This window comes from Notechis scutatus, chromosome 2 (assembly GCF_049901735.1).
Source record: "Notechis scutatus isolate UNSWTSFEM ecotype Mainland chromosome 2, rNotScu1.2, whole genome shotgun sequence".
NCBI classification, from domain to species: Eukaryota; Metazoa; Chordata; class Lepidosauria; order Squamata; family Elapidae; genus Notechis; species Notechis scutatus.
This window is the reverse complement of record NC_142010.1, coordinates 188,332,319-188,346,344: the sequence shown is the minus strand read 5'-3', so window position 1 is coordinate 188,346,344 and position 14,026 is coordinate 188,332,319. Positions and strand designations below refer to the sequence as shown.

General features: G+C 39.3%; 1 protein-coding gene and 1 non-coding gene across 8 annotated transcripts in view; both read right to left on the bottom strand.

Moving 5' to 3' along the window:
- The window catches only part of ELAVL2 (ELAV like RNA binding protein 2), a 158,442-nt gene that overhangs the window by 64,330 nt on the left and 80,086 nt on the right, over nucleotides 1-14,026 (bottom strand). The window lies entirely within an intron of this gene.
- On the bottom strand, nucleotides 1,327-1,433 carry LOC113429146 (U6 spliceosomal RNA). Its single transcript, XR_003371263.2, has one exon. It is a non-coding gene; the product is annotated as a U6 spliceosomal RNA (small nuclear RNA).

Sequence of the window (14,026 nt, the reverse complement as noted above, 5' to 3'; positions counted from 1 at the left end):
ATTCATGCATCCAGACGGTCCCTGGAGTCTGGAGAGAAAAAGTCCCTGGTAGAGGGAACGAAGGAACCCTCCAAAAAGCTGGGAAGGACTATTTTGGGGTCTATGAAAAGAGAGGAACTTATTTTCTGCTTCTAGTCTCTATCAGAGATAGGTCAGGGGCACCACCAACCAAATTATCTCCCTATATTGGGGAGGAAGCAAGCTTCCATTAGTTATCTGCTTGCCAATGTCTGAGCCATAGCAGTAGGTGAGGAGTAACCTGAGATGCCCTGGCTCGAGCAGATAATTTAATAGAATTTTGTGGCGTCCTTGTGAGCCCTGATATTGGAATTTGAGATAATCTCCCTCAGATGCCGGAGCTACCTGAGAGACGATCTAGTAGAAAAAAGGGATGCAGCCGACTTCACTCTGATGGCCCCCACATCAGATCGACATGCCCTACACGGAGACAACTCAACCCTGTATATCCTTTAACTTGAGAGCCTCTTCTGCTTCTGTTGGAATTGCAGAGGAGGATGATAATTGCCATTATTGTTTTATTTACTATTGTGGTGATGAGAAATTTAGCAGAATCAGAAAACCAAATTAAAAATTTTCTATCATATCCTGTAAGAGGGGTATACGCCACTGCCCCTTGTTTCTGGATGAGGTCCAAGAACCTCTGTGGGACAGTTATGACTTCCTCTTACATTATTGGTTGGGAGAAGATTAAATCGTCTGACCCCCCCTTACAGTAACGATTGTTGGGCTGAGAGGAATGGAATATCAAGGCAGGCAGTAGGTGTTTTTTTTTTTTTTTAAACAACACAGACTTGAAAAAAGTCTGAGGGTGAAACAGTCCTGAAGGTCGGTGGTCTGGCTTAATGCCTTCAATGTCTGACATGCCCCTCCCTTTTTTAGGGGATCTGCCTCTGACAGATTTTGGTCACTGTCGTGAGTAGACCCTTCCTCAACCTGTTCCATCTGGTCTCTAGTTCTCCCTCATCCTGTGCATCATGTGAATGTGTAACTGGATTATATAATACTCCTCTGAAGGACTGCTGGTAATGAAGGTCCGTTCTGCATAGTAATTAAATCGAGTTAGAATCAAGGTCAGATTGTGGAGGCCGCCTAGCCATCAACTTCTACTGTACCTTGGCTGCGCCTCTTCAAGTTGCCATGTTCCTCCAGGCCTCCAATTTGTCAGGGATATCCTCTGGGAGGAGGAATTCTGGCGTGGTCCCACAACTGTCTGTCAGGCAAGTAGCGCTGCTGAAGGCCTGGGTGGAACCAGTCCCTCTGAGGCTCTCCTGGATGGCGTTGAGAGATGCAGGGATGGAGGCAAGGTGAAATATGGAACACTTCATAAATTTGTGTGTCATCCTTGCGCAGGGGCCATGCTAATCTTCTCTGTATCATTCCAATTTTAGTATATGTGCTGCTGAAGTGAGCACTCTGGAACTGGGACCAGCCTGGCTGGGGAAGGACTGAGACTTCTGTTCAACCTCCCTCATGCATTTTTTTTAAAGATACGCTTATCCAACGCATTTTGGCGTCTCTTGGCATCCTTTGTTGCCTTAGATGTCTCTCTAGGACGTTTTGACCTACTTTGAGTTGGTTTATTGTCCTCTGGGGTATTTTTGGTAGCCCTTGAAGATTCTGACCTAAAGCCCACGTGGTGAGATATCTATATCTATATATCTATATGTGTATGTGATATTAATGGACCGTTGACTGGTCCAGAGGCCTGATGTAAAGGCAGGGAATCCTCTTGATATTTGCTCCCTCCCTTTTTTTGGTAAATTCAATTTATTATTATGTTATTATTCATAATATTGATATCATTAACCTTAGATATCATTAACCTTAGACTGTCTACTATTGACCTCACCCTTTCCTAAGAGGTCTGTAGGGGCGTGCATAAGCGCACCAACGTGCCTACCGTCCCTGTCCTATTGTTTCTCTTATTCTTCTTTTATTTTTCTTATATGTACCCATTTCATGTATTCACAACTATGTATACACTTATACTTATTATCTTGTAAACAATTGGCAAATCAAATAAATAAATAAAATAAATAAATAAATAAATAAAAATAAAATAAATAAATTAATATTATATTATTGATAATATTTTTGTTATATCTGTGCACAGCTACTAACATAAATTGTTGTTCTGTTATCAAACTCATAATTAGATGACTGAATATGAAATCAAATTGTGAAGTCAAATAGAGAACACCTTTCAGGACCTGTATTGCAATTGGGTGATCCTGCAGTCACTGGCCCTCAACAGCTTCCTGCCCAGGCGGACACAGGCCTTGGCGCTCACTGTTACCGTGCTGCTATATTCTGTGAAGGCTGTCAACTTAAAAAGGAAGCCCGATATAAAGAGGTCCGCATAAATGTCCCCTGGACCCTCACGGAGATCCTTGTGAGGGGAAGTTGCCTCTCAACAGATAATGCCATGGAATTCTTATAAACAAAATGATGCCGGCGTTGTTTTAGTCGTCAAGATATAGCATCAACCACCACCTCTTATTGTGAGCCGATGCGAATCTAACTAGAATTTGAGAATTTGAACAGGAGATCAATAGCCCTTGCTTCTTCTATATACCTTGTGGGAGTATATCTGAAACTACAGAATCTCCTATGGAGAGATACCTGAGGGTAAGGATGCTCTGTCCTGCTTAGTGACCGGAAGGAGTGCTCTGTTTTTGGCCAGAGCATTATGCTGCATCCCTGCAGAGATACATTGGCTTATTGCTAATTCCATCCACAGTCTCATCTTTGCGGGGATCTTTTCCGGTAAGTCATCATCTTGACAGAATCTGGCCACTGTTGGAGCAATGTGGCCACAGACGCACTTCGTGTCACTTGAACTGATCTAGATGGGCTACCTGATCATGTGCAGCTGCGCTGCGTCTGGATTACACAGACAGATCCAGGGGTGGTTGCAGAGGGGGATTGGAGCCAAAGTAGGCCCGGAGGAGATGAGGTTTGAGAATTTTCTTCATCCTCCCACATGAACTTCTTCATGTGCTTTTCTAGTACCTTATGGCGCTTGTTAGCGTCTTTTTCTGCTGCTTAGGAGGTACCCTTAAAATGCTTCAATTTGTTTTGAGAATTTGACATGGCTCTTGAGCTACTGCCGTTTGCCATTGTGACCGCTTATTAAATTTTACTGTTAATGAGGCGGAAATGTTGGGCGGTTGGCACGCCCAGGGGCCTGAACCAGCAATGGCCAGGGAACCCTAAAACTATGCTCCCCAGTTTTGTATAATCTTATGTAAGAATATTGAATTCTTATTCTTGTTCCTATTATTATTTTTATTATTATTTTGTTATTAATATTATTTCCAAATTAGCCAAATTTGGAACACCTCATAGGCCTAGAGAGAAGGAATTGTTGAAATAAGATGTAGGCCTGCGACAGCTTCCTGCACAGGCGGACACGAGCCTTGTTGCTCGCTGTGGTGCTGCTGTTTAATTCTGTGAGGGTATAAGCCAACAGTTTCCTCCTTAACGAATAAGGGTCCAAAATAGAATAATTATATCTGAATATCTATATACATACATGCATGCATGCATATACACATATGTATTAGGGTGATTTCCCCCGGGTTCCAGGAAGGAGACCCCTGCTTGGGGAAAGAAAAGCCTCTCATAGTTCCAGAAATAAAATGCAGATCACTATCACATGGTTAGTGAGTCTGCAATGGCACCAGCCATTATCTCTTTAGGCGCGTAATGAGTTAAATCGGCTCAGCAGCACTTCCACGCCTTGTGGTGAGTCGATACTGCAGTTTTCCCTTGAATAAAAAGGTGCGGTGGGGCAGATGGGTGCTGATGCCCCCACCCCAGACAGTGTTCCCAGGGGAGAGAAAGAAACCTCGGACCCTTTTAAAATGGAGCTTCTCCCGTCGGGTGCGGGCGGCGGCGATCGTAGCAGCTCGGCTTGAAAAGATGGTAATGGTACGGGCTAAGAAATGTGAGTTGTTAGCCATGCGGCTGAAGCGTTATCACCTCCGATCGTCCTGGGGGCGAGAAATCATTATCTGAAGCTAAGGTGAGCTCCCTCGGCTCGAGTTATATGCCAAAGGGAGCTGCTTGACTCATTGAAACTAAAAGCCTTAAAGGATTCGTTTAGAGTTTAAAAGCAAACCTTTTTGTTGTCTCCTTTTGAAGCCTTTGCTATTCTGGCCAAGGGAAAGGAAATTAAGCTGCCTATATCCACGAAGGCTGAGCAAAAAACTGGGGACGCTAGGGAGGAGTCCCGTGGAGGAGGAGGAGCGTCCTCTCAATTAAAGCCCAGCCTATCAGATGAGCGACAGAAGCATCATCCCAAACAATGGATGCTCTGAACAGCTTATCTGGAGAATGTACAGTACTTCTACTTTTCCACTCTTATAATAATAGCCAGCAGATGGCTAGGCCGAAGGAACTGGTGTGTGCGTGCATGTGTAGAGGAGAAACAAACCCAAGCCTTCATGTTAGCTTTTATATTTGTGAAAAATACTATATCTTGTTTGTATTTGCAACTCAAAGTCCAAACAATTGCTAGAAGACTGCCAGTCTTCAGTAGTGTGCCATTCACCATTACTAAATCAGCCTTGCAAAGACATATCCCATATCCCAAGGAAAATACACTTGTTACCTATCCCTCGGCAGGTAAGAACAGTGAACTGTGAAGAATTTTCTAGTAGATAGTAGGAAGTAAATCTTACTATCAGCAACTTATCATTCAGAAATCTGCTTTAATTAGTTATGCTCTATGGTTTGTTCAGAGTTAACTAACATGCCATATAAGGATTCAATCATATGCTGCACTAAGCTATGGTTTATTTCCAAGTAAAGGCATTGTTCAGTGCTTCAAGATTAATATACTAATATTTACAAAAACAGGGAGAAAGAAGAAACTTAATTATCCAATTTTATCAATCCTCTAAATCCTCTGCATGAAAAAAGCATGAAAAATAAAATTTTAGATGGCTATATACTGCATATTAAGAAAACAGGTTATTGTCAAAGTATTGATATCCTTTGTAGGGGGAAAAAAGATTTCACCCAAGATGTTATGGTATCAGAATTTGAAATGAGAAAAAAGACACTTTAAGCAACAGAACTGAGTTTTCCCCTTGTCATATAATTTACTTAAATAATGGTGGTGCCAATTTATTAACACCACCATCAAATCAATCAATCAACAAATCCAAAATACAGTGAAAGATTAATTCGTTTCCAGCAGATACTGGGTAGTAAATTAGCTCCCTCTAGTGGTTTATGTAAGTAACCCATTCAAAACAAAAATCGACAGGTTTCTTTACAACAGAGATGGAGATTTCTTGTTACATAAAATTTAGACTCATCCTTTTTGGAGAAAATGTAAAAAAACATGTTTTACAAAGAGAAAAATATTTTGAAACAATTTATAACACTTAGCTTATTTATAGCACTCTATTCCCTTCGTATCTTTTATAAAGATACACTTATTTACAAATTAGCAGTTTCTGACTATTCTAAGATAGTGCTTCCTAATTTTTTCCCTTCATTATCCAAAACGATTTTCAGGGTTCAGCAAACAGCTGAAAGGTTGTTTTTAAAGGTAAGACTGGAAAATCTTACTTTCACATGTAGGTGTTTGCAAATAACCTCTCCAGTTCCCACAAGATGTTCCTTGTGAATTGTTAAATCAGAAAGATTCTACAGATTCTTTTCTTCAAATAACATTTTGCATTGATTGTTTATCCTAAGTTAGATCATTAACCTAAACTGGTTCATGTGTTGTTACCCAAAGAAAAACCACTTTTATCCAATTTTGGATCATTTATTACCCAGGTTTGGGAAGCACTAATCTAAATAGTTTATAATATTTTTTTAAAACTAGAAGAAAATAAAAAGAGATCATATTTACAAAGTTAAGAATGTCCCAGGGACTGGACAGTATTTAAACGTATCTAAACACAATATCTACATGGACATAAAGCTGTTTAGATTGGAACCAGAGAAGTTTATACAATACATATCTATCACTAGAGTAAACATTTGAAAAGGACAAGAAGGCTGCAAAACATAGTAAGTCAAAGAAATTAAAGTGATGGAAGATAAGAAAAAGAGCTAAATTTGGTTCATGTGAGCAATATCGATAATAAACTTACACCTTTTTATCTCTACCAACCATTCTTTTTTCCACCACATTTCTATGTCCCTTCCTACAATGCCTTCCTTCCTTTTTTTTCATTTTAAGAATCTTACCTAGGCACAATTTTTCCTCTTCCATTTGACCCATTCATTCTTTCATATACTTGTTTTGTGATTTGTGACATTCATTCTCTCTGTATGACTAAACCATTTCAGCTTACTTTGCATTCAATCACATTCAATCAGCATCTGTTTTTGGTCCGACCAAAACACCACTGTAATGTCACTGCAAGCATTCCTGGTACACCGATGACTAAATATAATGCATAATCTAGTAGACATCACTTGTTTTTGTCTTGTTCTTCCTTTGGTCAATGTTGAACTACTCATTAAGCATTTTGCTTTTTCCCTTGCATGCTTTACTTTCTTCATATCCTATCTTTCTCACATTTTTCAAGTGCATTTTCATATAAAACATGTTACAGTACAAGTCGATGCACTGTGTCTATCATAAGCTTCCTCTACATCATTAAATGTACAATAAACTTGATTTCTCACATTCATACATTTCTCAATGATCTGCAGAAGAATAACATCTGGTCTCTATTTTTCTTTTATTACTTTGCATAATTTTTTTTTAAATGAATTCCATCTGGATAGCTCTCTTCACAAACTTTGAAAACAATATAAATCATTCTGCATTTTCTTTCTGTCTTTTAATCTTCACCATTCCTCAATCTCTTTGACTGTATTCGTTACCATTATCTTCTATGATACCACTTAGAATACAATCTTATCTTCCTTGTTAGTCGCAAATATTCTCTTGCATACATTTTCTCATTCACAGCCTCATTTCATCATTGTCCATGTATCCCATTTCACTCTTCCCGTTAACATAGCTTCCCACGCCACGATTTTGCTCCACAATTCTTTCCACTGTGTGTTTTCTTCCACATCCTCCCCCCCCTTACATCCACTTTCGATTCATTGTCTTTGGGACACGGATCTATCTTTTTAATATTTTTTTCTATATACAATTCACAAATTCTATTCCTTCAGCATTCCTCTTTTCACCTAGAATAGGGATATCAAACTCGGGGCATCACGTCATCACGTGACATGACTTTTTCCCCCTTCGCTAAACTGGAGGTGGGGTTAGAGATGTTAAACTCGCGGCCCACAGGTCAGTGCGTGACGTGCGTGGCCCATGGGCCACGAGTTTAACACCCCTGACCTAGAATGTATTCTTATTTTTACTTTTCTTCCATGTCCATTTTCCAAAGTTCCACTCGATACTATCAAAAAAAATTCTCTCTTACACTCAACACCTATCACCCCCATGCGTCCTTCACTGTTTCCATTTTATCATAAAATGAAACCAATCTTAAAACATACATTCAAAACAAAGGTAACTTTTTTTGCACAAATATTTACCAGTCACCATTCTCATTCACACTTGGGATTTCTAAATGATTCAATCACTTTTTATGAACTCTCTTATTTTATTCATGTCATTTAACAGAAGAATCCCATTCCCTTCCCTGATCACATTTTGTTGTACATTTTTCTTGAAAATGTATCTCTCATTCTTCTTTATCAGCATTCAGGGGAATCATCATTTTAGCCATTGTCTATCCACTGCAGGATGAAGTATGAAGTGGAATATGCATCTACTAATAACGTGCAGATTTCTATATTAAAATGCCCTCAGATTAATCTGCATATACCAACTCATGTCTTCTAACACACTTTTTACTCATTGATTCATAATTAAACTTAGCCCTTCAGTTCTGTGCATATATTAACTCCACTCCATCTTCATTCAGAATTATTAAATCTTTCCCATTTCTGTTAACTTCAGATATACAACATAACTTCTGGGTTGTTTTTTCTTTAGCTTATTTCCTAAGCATTACCATTTATTCCTCTTATGTGTCACATAATAATCTTTCATATGATTATCATGATATGTGCCTAGAGTATTGACCTCCACCACTAACACTTTCACATTTTAGTGTGGGGGGGCAGAGTAGGTTACTAGCCATAGTTGTACCTATGTCATGTTGCATTTCTTGTTAAGAGAATGGACAATTATGACTCATTCTTGCCGATATGCCATAAACATAACCAAAGCTCGTATTATTCCAAGAATGTTCATCCTGTTCTTTGTAAGCAGTATCTCTAATCCCGTAACAGCATGTGTGAATGACCTTGGGAGACAGAGTGAGATCCAGCCAATGAAATGGTCAAATAAAAGGCAACTTAGCTTGCAGTAGAAATATGGACAAGGCTTAGGCAAGAGACTTGGAAGAAATCCTCCCTACTTCTTGGGCTGTAAAGGGGATGGAGGAAAGAAATATTTCAGACTTGCAAGATTCTGTTAATGTAACATTATAATAAAGCAGAAGTAGTTCATCTAGACATGTTTCCTGTCTGGCCTACATAGCAATAGCGTTTAGACTTATATTGTGCTGTTCAGCACACTCTTAAGCGGTTTACAGAATCAACATATTGCCCCCAACAATCTGGGTCCTCATTTTACCGACCTCAAAGGATGGAAGGCTGAATCAACCTTGAGCCACTCAGAATCAAACTCCTGGCTATGGGCAGAGTCAGCTTGCAATACTGCATTCTAATCACTGCGCCACCACGGCTACTCCATAATAAGGCTAACAAATCTAGAGATTATTTTTCTAACCAGGACAGCGTGTCTTGCATTCCACTGACTTGGAGATATACATAGTGGAGATTGATACACTGAGAAAGCAGAATTTTTCCCTTTTTTCAACATTTCATCCAGAATTAGGTTTGGCAATTCTCTAAATAAATGGCCCAAAATGTGACATTCCTGAATAAGGTATTTCTTAGTGTAACTTGGCTATTGGAAAAATAAAATATTAACCTCTATACACTCAGCATTTTAATATACATAATCATACTGGAAAACATGATGCCACACTAAAAAGACTGAAACCTAAGATATTATTAAATATTCTTCTGTTATGGACCCAGGATTATGAAACAGCCTCCCTATAGATACTAGAGTTGCATATAGTCTGACAGCCTTTCAGAAGCATTGAAAATCAAATTATTCCAGAGGGCCTTTGGTGTGTGAATGTTTTCTTGCTGGTGATTGCTATTGTAAGATTGATATAATTATGACTTCCATATTAATCATCCATTCTGGATGTTATAGGTTGTTCATCACATACATTTTATTGTAACAGCCGTAGATGCTGTTCCTAGTTTATATATATTTATATTTAATATGTATGTATGTATGTATGTATGTATGTATGTATGTATGTATGTATGTATGTATGTAACAGAAATAGAAGTGTGTGTGTGTGTGTGTGTGTGTGTGTGTGTGTACAAATAGAAGCATATATACATATACATATAGACCAGAGGTGGTATTCAGCAGGTTCTTACCAGTTCTGGAGAACTGGTAGCAGAAATTTTGAGTAGTTCGGAGAATCGGCAAATACCGCCTCTGACTGGCCCCACCCCCATCTATTCTCTCCCTCCCGAGTCCCAGCTGATTGGCTGGGTCTTCTTTTGTTGCCCTGCATAGGAGAACAGAGCTGGAAAGCAGGTTAGTGGGGTGGGGAGGAAATAGATTTTTGCAGTAACCTTCCCCTGCCACACCCACCAAGCCACACTCACCAAGCTACACCACGCCCACCAAACCGGTAGTAAAAAAGTTGAACAACACCAGATATATACATATATACATGCATACACACGTGTGTGTGTGCCTGCTTCTATTTGTGTTATACTGAGAACATTTTGAACTGTTACCCATAAGCCAACATGAATCTAAAAAAGCAGTGACATTTTTAAGAAGTTGGCATAGCATCCCTTCACTCCCTAAGTGTAAATAGACAAGAGACTAGCAGAAAATTAAATTATATTGTTACCCGTTTATCCCCTATTCAGAACACATTGTATTTGTTTACTCACATATATTACTCCATTGCCCTGGTTATTAGTAACACACACCCACACACAATCAACACAGTTCACTTCCTACATTCAGACCTGAAGATTTCCAGAAATGTTGCCAAGTTTCCCCTAAATCCCTATTATCATTTACTTTAAAGGGTCTTATGTATAATCTCAACTAGGCTGGCTCATTTTTCTTCAACTTTTCTTCATTACATTGCTTCGTTATGCATTACACGTTTTATTATATTGCTTCTTACTTTTTAAAGGAAGCAGAATAAGCACCACATTGTAGGACACTATAAAATGAATCCTCCTAGCTAGGGAGCAGCATGAAAGATTCTGCCACCAATATAGGTAATCCTTGACTTACAACCATTTGTTTAGTGACAATTCAAAGTTCCAATGGCACCGGAGGTCATGTGATCACCTTTTGCGACTTTCTGGCAATGGGGAACCCAGATTTACTTAACAACCTTGTTACTAAGTTGACAACTGAAGTGATTTACTTTACAGATGTGGCAAGAAAGGTTGTAAAATGGGGCAAAGCTCACTTAACAACTGTCTCATTCAGCATCAGAAAATTTCCGCTCAATTGTGGTTGTAAGTCGAGGACTACCTGTACAACAAAGTCAGTAAAAGAGAACACCACAGAAATCGGCAAATAAAGCTTACATGATTCTCAAACCTATTTTGCAGTTGCCCAGAGGATCTCCGGTTGTGTGTACCTCCAACTTGTTATTCAGGGATTGAGGGGCTTAGGGGAAATAAATGATGCCCAATAATTCCCTCAACAACAGTCATTTTCTCCATTAAGGAGCTTCCTTCCCTCAGAATGACGCTATAGAACACTGCACACCAGAACAACTAGACACAAGTACTGTTTTTTCCCGAACGCCATCACTCTGCAGAACAAATAATTCCCTCAACACTGTCCAACTATTTACAACATCTGCACTACTGTTACTATTAACCTTCTCATCACTCCTTATCACCCATCCCCTTCCACTTTTGACTGTATGACTGTAACTTTATTACTTATGTCCTTATGATGTATACTGACTGTTTCCGAGTATCATTTGATTGCTTATTGTACCCTATGACTATTATTGTCGTACCTTATGATTCTCGACTCTTGACGAATGTATCTTTTCTTTTATGTATACTGACAGTATTTACACCAAGACAAATTCCTTGTGTGCCCAATCACACTTGGCCAATAACGTAATCTATCTATCTATCTATCTATCTATCTATCTATCTATCTATCTATCTATCTATTATCATCTATCTATCATCTATCATCTATCTATCTATCTATTATCTATCTATCTATCTATCTATCTATCTTCATCATCTATCAATCATCTATCATCTATCTATCTATCTATCTATCTATCTATCTATCTATCATCTATCTATCTATCATCTATCTATCTATCCATCCATCCATCCATCCATCCATCCATCCATCCTTCCATCCTTCCTTCCTTCCTTCCTTCTTTAAGAACAAGATGGAAGACTTTTGATTATACAAAAGAAATAGAACAAAGCTATGCAGACAGCAACTCGGTTATCTATAGCAAGATCTCTATCTCAGGCCTTGTTCTTTCTACTGATCTTCAAATTTGTTAGGATTACAATATTCAGAAAACTGGTTAGAATTTCTGGAAGATGGAACCCCCAAAATACAGAGAGTACCAGGTTAATGAAGGATATTTTAAAGCTCAGAATAATCTCCAGGATTTAGATCCTGAAACAAGATTTTTCAGGAGATGCTCTACTACAGGGGTGTTAAACTCAAGGCCTGGGGGCTGGATCTGGCTCACAGGGTGCTTAGATCTGGCCCGTGGGGCCACCTTGGAAATAGCGAAGGATTGGCCCATGGTGCTTCTGCTAATGAAAATGGATCTCGTGAGGGCCACATGAGACCCTCCTGCATTTTCGCTGGCAGAGGGTTGCAGGAGGCCATTGAAGCCAAAAGTGGAGCTCGGGAGCTGTTTTCCCTGGCAGAGCGCTCGGGCCACCACAGGCACGTAACATCAGGCTGGCCACACCCACCCTGGTCACACCCACCCCAGTCCCCCAAGGTCAAACACAACGCTGATGCGGCCCTCAATGAAATCAAGTTTGACAACCCTACTCTACTACAATATTATGAAATACACCTTTGTGGAATTAAAAAAATAGTCATAATAAAGTGAACATGCTTAAGAACGTTTCAGAGAACCATAAAACAATTAATTATACTTATCTTAATTACAAAACACAAAAAGGTTCCAAGCCAATTACATTAATGTTATTCCTATTCCTCTAATAAGTTTTTTTTTAACTAGACTAATTTATTCCTTGAAGAGCTGTCAACATTTACTTGATTGGAAGTAGATATTTTGATCTTTAATTAATATTAATGTAACGTATCATTCATTGTGGTTTTTTTTTTTTTAGGCTGAGGCAATTTTAAAATGAAGTATCAAGATAAAGTATCAAGCTTGGTGGACTTAGTGGAGGAAAGTAATCACTCCAATTCTCAAAGTCTTCCCCACTTCAAAAACATGTCACAGGGCAATGATGGCTAACCTTTTTGTCGTCGCGTGCCAAAAGTGTGTGTGTGCGCTTACGAGAGCACGCACACATGCCTGCACCCATAATGCAATGCATGCACTCCCCCGACCCCCTTGCGCATGTGTGGCAGATACCTGAAAATCACCTGGCTGGTGGGAGCCACACGCGCATGTGCAGTGGAACTGAGCTGGAGCGACGGCTCAAGTGCCCACAGAGATGGCTCTGTGTACCACTTTCGGTACACACCACCATGCTATCAACTTCATTGTAGCTGCTAAAACAATTCTCTCCTACCAAAAAAAAAGGAGGGAAGCATTGTTGTTTTTTAAGGGGAAAAAGTAAGTTCTTATTTGGGGATTAAGCTTTGATGTCAGGCGAGAGGTAGACCAGATAGGAAACATGACCAGATAAGCTTTTTTTTTTTTTTTTCAAGGTTACATTAACAAAATCTTGCAAGTCTGAAAGTACTTGTCTCAGTCACATTTCCTTTAAAGCTCCCAAATTCTATCCAATCCACATTGGTCTTGCAGGTTAAGTTGCCTTTTATCAAGATCAGGAGTGTCAAACTTGCATCATCACGACAGCATCATATGACCTATTGGGACTTTTTCCCCCTTTGCTAAACCAGGTGTTGGCGTGGCCAATGCGTGATGCATCCAGCCCATGGGCCACGAGTTTGACAGCCCTGATCTAAATGTTTTTATCGGTCGTCTTTCATTGCCCTGTTTCGCCAGGTCATTGCCACATACCATGACACTTGTGGAACATCCTCTCTTCCTCCCACAGGCCCTCTATTCTTTTAGCCTTCTAGAAGGCCATCAAGACCTGCCTTTTAAAACCAAGCATTGGGGTAAATTGCTGGAGCCTTGGAGGGGGCTGTGGATGTATCCCAGGGAAATGAGTTAGTGCTGGATGTTTGTTTCTCTGTTGTTGTTGTGAGCCACCCAGAATTGAACTGTAAGAATGGATGATATGGAAATATTTTAAATAAATGAATAAATATTACCATATATACTGGGAGGTAAGCCAAGGAGTTGAAGGACAAAAACACACCATAAATATTGGATTTGGCTTATCCATGAATATACATACCTTAGTTTTTCCCCTCAGCTTTTTAAAAATACCTATACTCATATATATTCAATGATAAGCAACCTAATAAGCCAACCCCTAAAATAGTCATGTTTTAATTTTCACAATTTTTCATATTTTAATTAACATTTTGAAGGTTGGCTTATCCACAGATGGGCTTATATACAAGTGTATCTTAAACTCCTGTAGGAAAAGTGGGATATAGATCTTACAAATAAGTAACTAAGACAATACTAGAGTGGCTAATAAATTGCATATGGATGAGCTAAGAGGCTTTTAAAACATCAAATAATTTGTTTCCCTG